Source organism: Phacochoerus africanus, chromosome 10, assembly GCF_016906955.1.
Source record: "Phacochoerus africanus isolate WHEZ1 chromosome 10, ROS_Pafr_v1, whole genome shotgun sequence".
Lineage (NCBI taxonomy): Eukaryota > Metazoa > Chordata > Mammalia > Artiodactyla > Suidae > Phacochoerus > Phacochoerus africanus.
This window is the reverse complement of record NC_062553.1, coordinates 107827248-107835370: the sequence shown is the minus strand read 5'-3', so window position 1 is coordinate 107835370 and position 8123 is coordinate 107827248.

Below are 8123 nucleotides of genomic sequence, written 5' to 3'. Positions count from 1 at the left end.
GGAAAAGCCCTACCAGACAATAATTCATAAATTAAATAAATAAATAGCAATTAAAAGGAATGCCAGCCTAAGACATACAAGATACCTAATATACGAGAAACTTTTAGATAAAATAGCCCATATGATCTGGTTTGACATGGACAATGCTGGTTAATTATTTTTGTTCTTTTGTATCCTGTCTACCTGGCTTAGCATTTTTTTTTTGGATTTTTTTCATTTTTTTTTAAAAATGTAAGTGTTAATAGTTACATAAACCTACATGAGGTTGGTGGACTCCCACTTGCGACTCCCAGCTTCTGCCATATCTTCCTCTTGTATCATGTGAGACACATGTGAAAAACAGAGTTCTTACTTTAACATATGGTCAAAAATGAAAAGACTGTCAGTAATAACACATCTCTTTTCTATCTTTCCTTGGAATACTCCAATATCAACTTACCTCCAACTCTCTTTAGAGCTCAGCATTTAGAATATTTGCTGATAAAATGAAGATGTTTGGATGATTAGCCAATAAGTTAGCCAAGAATCTAACTTATATTGCTGGGGTGCCATGGAGAGTGTGGAAACCTGCCAAATGCATGAAGCCATCCAAATGCCAATCAGTCAGATCACTGGCCAGTGAAAATTATATCTTGGTGAATGTGAAATGTGTGTGGATGATAAGTTATGAGCAACTTTTCCATAGAGTTTAAAGAGATTATAGAGTGTAGTACAAATATTCTCACCACAGGGCTTTTGTAATATATCATATGACATAATTTGCAACTATTTATATTACTACTTGAAATGTTTTATTTTGCAACAGTACTTTTTTGCCACAATGAGATGAAAAGTCCAGGTATAATTAAAAAGATTATTTTATTTTTTCAGAAAATGTTGATAAAAATCAATATTTATCATCTACTAAGACTATTGTGATATAATTTCCTATTAAGATAACTACTGCAAGCCTGCTAAATAAGCTCTAGGATCTAATTAAAAGGTTATAGTTAGTTTAATTAGAATGTGCTCTGTGATGATGATTTGCCATACAGAGCTCCAGAAAGGTATTTACATATCATTAGGTGAAGTATGAGTTTTCACTGAGATCATATGACTTCTCCTAAATTAAGTGTTATCATGTTCTTTCTTTCTTTCTTTTTTTTTTTTTGTCTTTTTGCCTTTTTGCCTTTTCTAGGGCCGCTCCCATGGCATATGGAGGTTCCCAGGCTAGGGGTCTAATCAGAGCTGTAGCTACCAGCCTATGCCAGAGCCACAGCAATTAAGTGTTATTATTTTCAATGACAAGTTTTCTGTAAGAAATTTGATCTGTTAGTATTGGTTCTTCAGAAGAAAAGCCGTATCACAAAAAGTTAAATGATGTCAATTGAAGATAGCACATTCAGAGATTAAAAATATAAACTGGAAAACTTAAATCCAATAATAGTTCAAATTATTTTCCTCCAATTCTTGGAATCAAAATAAAGCCACCAAAAGTTAATGTGATATTTGATATTACTATAGGTGGTATTGTAAATTCAATTGAAGCTCAACTTTGAAGATAAAAGTAATTTATCTTATAATCAAAAGTGCAGATTTTGGGGAGTTCCCAATGTGGCTCAGTGGAAACAAACCTGACTGGTATCCATGAGGTTGTGGGTTCAATCCTTGGCCTCGCTTAGTGGGTTAAGGATACTGCATTGCCATGAGCTATGGTGTAGGTCACAGACTCAGCTCGGATCCTGCATTGCTGTGGCTGTGGTGTAGGCCAGCAGCTATAGCTCTGATTCAACCCCTAGCCTGGGAACTTGCATATGCCGCAGGAGCAGCCCTTAAAAAAAAAAAAAAAAAAAAGTGCAAATTTTTGGTAGAACAACGAATCATGGTAGAAATAATTTTTTTACTAAATAAGTAAAAGCAAGAATGAAACTGAAATGTATTTGAAATCAGTTGTGGTATATGCATAATTCGTGAGTGATTCTGACAACCTCAGTTATTTTCCAAATGTAAAGAGAAGGTGTACTTGTGATAACTTCCAAATTATTTGTGTATGTATATCTATATCTATGAAGCTAGAGTAACTGAACTTCAGTATTTTTATAAGGGAGAGATATCATATATATGTGTATATCACATATATATAATATATATATATACTCAGAATAGCAGCATGTACTTTTTCTCTTTGCTGTATATAACCAATTGGATTTTAGAGATGGTAAGCCCTTTGAAGACCTATTTTGTTAATCAACCTAAATGCCCCATGATGGTATTAAATTTTAAATGTGTTGGTCCTCTGTATTTTGTTTGACTCCTTTTCTAATGCATTCACAAAGTTTGAATAAAGTATTCAAAAATGGAGCACCAAAATTTCCTCATTTTTCAAGGTTTACCAACTTATAATTATTAACTACAAAAATTGCAAACAGAAAAGCACTGAAATTAGCTCATAAAGGAAAGGGTTGCGCTGAATAAATCAAATTGTGTGAGCTCATGGGGTGTATAAAATTGAATTTTTGAATTATATAATTGTACTTTGCAATATCATGACTTGTAGGAATGACTTTATGGCTTTTCTATTTTATTGCATGTATTTCCAATTCTATATTGAATTGGGATAAAATTGCAATCTATCATTCTAAAGCATCAAAATTCGTTAAAATAGTCAAAATAATCATGACTAGAGACAGTTTGTCTTGGAAAAAGTGTGTTAAAAGAAAGGAGTCCTAAAAGTGATCAAAAGACTATTTTAAAAATGGAAAAAAAGGAAGAGCCTCTATTTAAGAGGTGGCTTGACATCCCCAAATTATTTCCTTGATTAAAACTAACATGGTCTGCATAGAAGAGTTAATTACAGGTGTGAAAAATTAGAACTTATTAATTATAAAATTCAACTCTGAAGACTTACAGGCAACATTATAAAACAAACTAAAATAAAATGCTATAGTAAAATACTATTCTTTAGAAAATATTTATGACACGTTAGAGTTAGGATAAGAAACTGATTGAAGTGTGTAAATGTGTATCAATAATTATTATTTGACTCATCTTTAATCATTATAAAGAGATTTTTTTTGAAAAGTTTGCTTGCGTGAGGTTTCAAAATGGCAGCATGGGAAGATCCTAAACTCACCCCACCCATAACACAACAAATCTGCAACTACCTATGGCCAAATTCCCTCAGAAGGGGAACCAAAAGTTGGATGAAAAGAGTCTCTGCAACAAAGCCTCCACCCAGCATTAGATGGTTAGGAAAGGCAGAGAAACAGTCTCGCCATGGAAAAAAGCTACAGCCCAGGAGCAGTCATCCATAACCGGAATAGATTACAAAGATACCAGCCTCTTCCCTGAGGAGAGAGGGGTTTGAGCTCCACATCAGGCAGAAGAACCCTTGGATTCTGCCTGGGAGAGACAAGCCACCCCAAAACCTGGCTTTGAAAATGAATGGGTAAATGTCCAGGAAAATCATACAACTAACCCTAAACCTAACTCTAAAATCATAACCCTAACCCTAACCCTAAACACTTAAAACACTTTTTTAGGATAATGTCTGATTTAATGCTTTTCTCCCTGTATTGTATAACTTAGTTGTACAATATATGACTAATGATTGTTGAATTGAATGGTGAATTGCCAATACTTCCTAATTTATATTTTGTCCCTTTAAGAAGAACTAAACTTCACATCACCACCAGATTGCCTGGAGTTATGGAGCTAATAGGTTATTCAAAGCAGTATATAAGTATGATTTTCTTATTCTTTTTAAAATATAAGAGTACATACATATTTATATATTTAAAAGAGTAAATATAGTGGTGAATTTATGTTTTCCTAATTATCATAATATCAGTCTGGTCTTATTTTATCTTTTCAGTAAATTTTTACATTTATCTAGTATGCCTTCATTTAACAAACATTTAAGCACATGTTCTACAAAAATAGTCATTAGGGATATAAGATGAGTAAGTGATGAGAACCCATTATTAAGAAATTCAGAACAGAGAAGGAAATATTCATTGGAAAAATAAGATCTCTATACCATACGTTAGGAATAATGATAAAGGTATTTGTGTGTCTGTCTTTCTGTCTGTCTGTCTGTCTGTCTATCTATCTATCTATCTATCTATCTATCTATCTATCTATCTATCTATCTATCTATATACCTACTTACCTACCTACCTACCTACCTTCCTATCTACCTTCTTAGGGCCATGCCTCCCTCTGGTATAAAGAAGTTCCCAGGCTAGGGGTCTAATTGGAGCTATAGCTGCCGGCCTACACCATAGCCACAGCAATGCAGTATCTGAGCTGCCTCTGTGACCTACACCGCAGCTCATGGCAATCCTTAACTCGCTGAGCGAGGCCAGGGATAGAAACTGCCTCCTCATTGACACTAGTCCAGTTCATTACTGCTGAGCCAAGATGGGAATAATGATAAAGGAATGATGGTAAAGGATGATGATAATTTGACTTCTCTGTGTCACCAAGAATGGACATCTAGTCATAACAACTAACACATATATAACAATGGTATTCCATACACTCTTCTAAATCCTTTACATTTCTACTCTAAGTCATGGCATGCAATCATTACTGCAGAGGTAGACATGTGCAACGAGTGGGAATCTCAGGACTCTTTCTTGTAATGCCAGGAGAAAACCTCTTTCTTTGGAAGTCTTGGTGTACAGAGACATGGTAGTTGCTATTATTTCACTGTAAGACAAACACCTGAGAAGAGAACCTGCAGGAGGAGAGTATAGCTAAGAGAAATGCATGTGAAATCCATGGATGCAAAGCCACTGAATTAAGCTCACAGAATCCTGCACTATTTCTGGACTTTGAATTACATGAAGCAATAAATTTCCTTTTTGTTTTAGTGAGATTGAGTGGAGTGCACTGAGACTTGTTACTTGCAACTGAAGGACAATTGGTTTAAACATTGTAATCTTTCCATATTTTATTCAAAGCCCTCCCAGTCTTCACACATTTCTTTTTTCCCTAATAAATTCCATCCTACCTACCAAGGTGGAACTTAGCTCTAATAACCTATAGTAAGCCTTTCATGATCTCTCCAGTCAGAAGTAATTAATTACTCCTTTGGCTTCTACTGTACTTAGTGGAATTGATTTAACTATGTCTTGTATTTTAGCTAGCTAATTTTCATGAGAATTTCCTCACTGGTTTTGTGATTAGAAAAATGACGTTCAAATGTTAACTTCTCCAATTACTAGTTGGAAGTTCATTAAATATCTTTGACTTAAGCTGCTTTATATCTATAAAATATTGATCATCCAAGGCAAAATAACAGGATTAAATGGAATGAAATTAGAGAACCTATGTTGTAAGGATTGAATTGGGTTCCTTCTAAAAAAGATTTGTTGATGTCTTAACCTCCAGAACCTCAGAATGTGATGTTATTTGGCAACAGAATGGCTGCAAGTGTAATTAGTTAAGATGAGCTTATACTGGAGTAGAGTGGGCCCCTAATCCAGTATGACTGGTATCTTTACGGAAACACAGCTCTGTGAAGAAAGCAAGACACACAAGGGAGAGCACTGTGTGGCAAGGAAGACAGAGACTGGAGTTGTGCAGCTGCAGGGCAAGGAAGGCCAAAGGTTGCTGATAAACCACCAGAAGCTGGGGAAAATCAAGAAAGGATTCCTATATGGTTTCAGAAGGAGTATAGCCCTGCTGACACCTTGATCCTGGATTTCTTGCCTTCAGAACTGTGAGAAAATAAGTTCTATTGTTTTAAGCCACCACAGTTCTTGGTATTTCATTAAAGTAGCTCTAGAAACTAGTACAACATGAAACATACTGCTTGTAGTATCTAAAACTTACTAGGTGTAAAATAAATATCAGGTAAATATAAAAAGATTGTATTCCTCTCTGTACAGATTATAATATTGAGGTATCTATCTATGTATATAGATAGATAAAAAATTAAAAAGTGTGCATTTTTTTTAAAGACCAACCAAACACTGACTCTCTCTCTCTCTCTCTCTCTCTCTCTCTATATATATATATATATATATATATATATATATATATATATATATATATATATACATATTTATATATCACTGCAGCTGTAATTCCACATCAAATCTTAATCTTAATTGTAAGAACTGGGCATTTATTCTTCACATCATTTGTGGAGTCTGGCAGAAGAGGATACTCACCTTCACCAGAGCCTCAATGGAAGAAATGACATCTAACAACTGGTGGGCTTATCCTGCTCCACCCAGAGTATATGTAGGAAAAGTATATACATATAGGTATGTATCCATATATACATATACTATATTTATATATTTGTGTGTATTTTTATATATGTGTATAGCAAATGTTTAGTTTATAATAAGGTCAAATTTGTCCTCTTAGGTAAAGCCGACAGGAACTCTACTTATTATCTTCTCTAACATTGACACATCCGGATTTAACAGAAACCCATAATAGCAGCACGACAGTAATGATAGTTGTTCCTCTATAACTTTACACTCATTTTTCTCTTGCCATGTGGCTTCATTATTAACTAGCAGTATTTCTTTTATAGATGGACCAGAAGCTACAAAATTAAAAAGAAAATTTAAAACTTTAAGGAATGCAGTCATTTTTAATATCATAGCACTCAATGTTCTCATGGCCTACTAGATTGTAATTGTTTTGATTTACTTTTGGAATTTCATGAAGAATGGAAGAACATTCTAAACTGTATGATATTATGCCATTATGCATTTAGTACGAATGTAGTAAAACATTTTGAATCAGTAATTTTAAGGAGAACCTTTTTTAAAAAGACTGATAATAGAACTATATGGACATTGTTTATGAAATTCTCTTCTTATTCCATTTCTTCAAGTGGAAAAATTTGGGTTGTAATTATTCAAGTATATGAAATTGTATCCACTAGTGAATGCAGGTACATATTCTCCATAAAAACATACAGATCCTGGCATCTGAAACTATCCATATTGTACACCCTTGAATCCAAAGCTGTGTTCATTGTGTGCAATGATGTCTAAAGCACCAGACCTGGGGATACGGGTGTCTGAAATTACACACAGTGACATATCAAATGACGTACCTCACAGACGCAACTGCAGCCTGGAACAACTGTATGCACAGTTTAAAGGGAAGATTCTTGCTCTGAAGCCATGCACACTGGAAACGTGACTGACCTCATGCACCTGGAACACACTGATCTCTGTGGCTCTCCCTGCTGTCTGCATGGGCATTGGAAGCATTTACTACTCTTGTTTTACATGCTAGCATCTAAAACTGTACAGACAGGGATTTAGATCTTTATTAAATCTTCTTTTCCTTTCACCCAGAGGCACAGTTTTAAGGTCTTATATTTAGGCATACCTATGTGTAAAGGCCAACAGCTTGGGATTTAGTTTATTATTGACTTTTAAACCTCTGCAATTTTCCATGACTGACTGACTGAGCTGGTTAGATGCTGCTGTTGATGTAATCACGCTTGTGTATTCAATCTCACTATGAAAGTGATCTCCATCCTCCTTTTTTCCCCTTCTTTCCTTCCTTTCCCTCATCATTGTATCTACTCCCCACTGTGAAGCTTTCTCATTAATGTATGTGAAGGTATTTGAAAGAAACCTGGAAAAAAGATTACTAGACATTTGTAAAATTACAGAACTACAGCTAAATACACAAGTACAATCAAATCCCCTCTTTCAGTTCAGTTCAGAAAACCTACACCGAGGACTGACCTTCTTGTCTGTTAACTGGGACGCAAGGATCAATGGTTGTCAAATTTTCCAGAATTTACAGACGGAGACAAACTGCTATAAAGAGGACCATAATATCACTTGTACCAAAGTGAAGTTATTAAAAACAATTGAAATCATTAAGATGAAAGCTATTAATATCAGTTGGGACAAGGAGCCGAGTATCTCATAGACAAGGGCTCTAAGAATGACCTGGAATTGGAGAGATGGTTTGTAAAAGGTCTTGGTAACAAGCTACAGAAATTGCCTCTAGTTCAAGGTTTATAGATTTAGCTAATTGGTATGGGATGCACTTTCTTATGTTCCCTTCCTCCTCCCCCTTTCCTGAAGGATATTTAGGGAAGGAGGGGGTTAGTCGTATTTAGGGCGGATGTGTGAGGGAGGGAGGGAGTG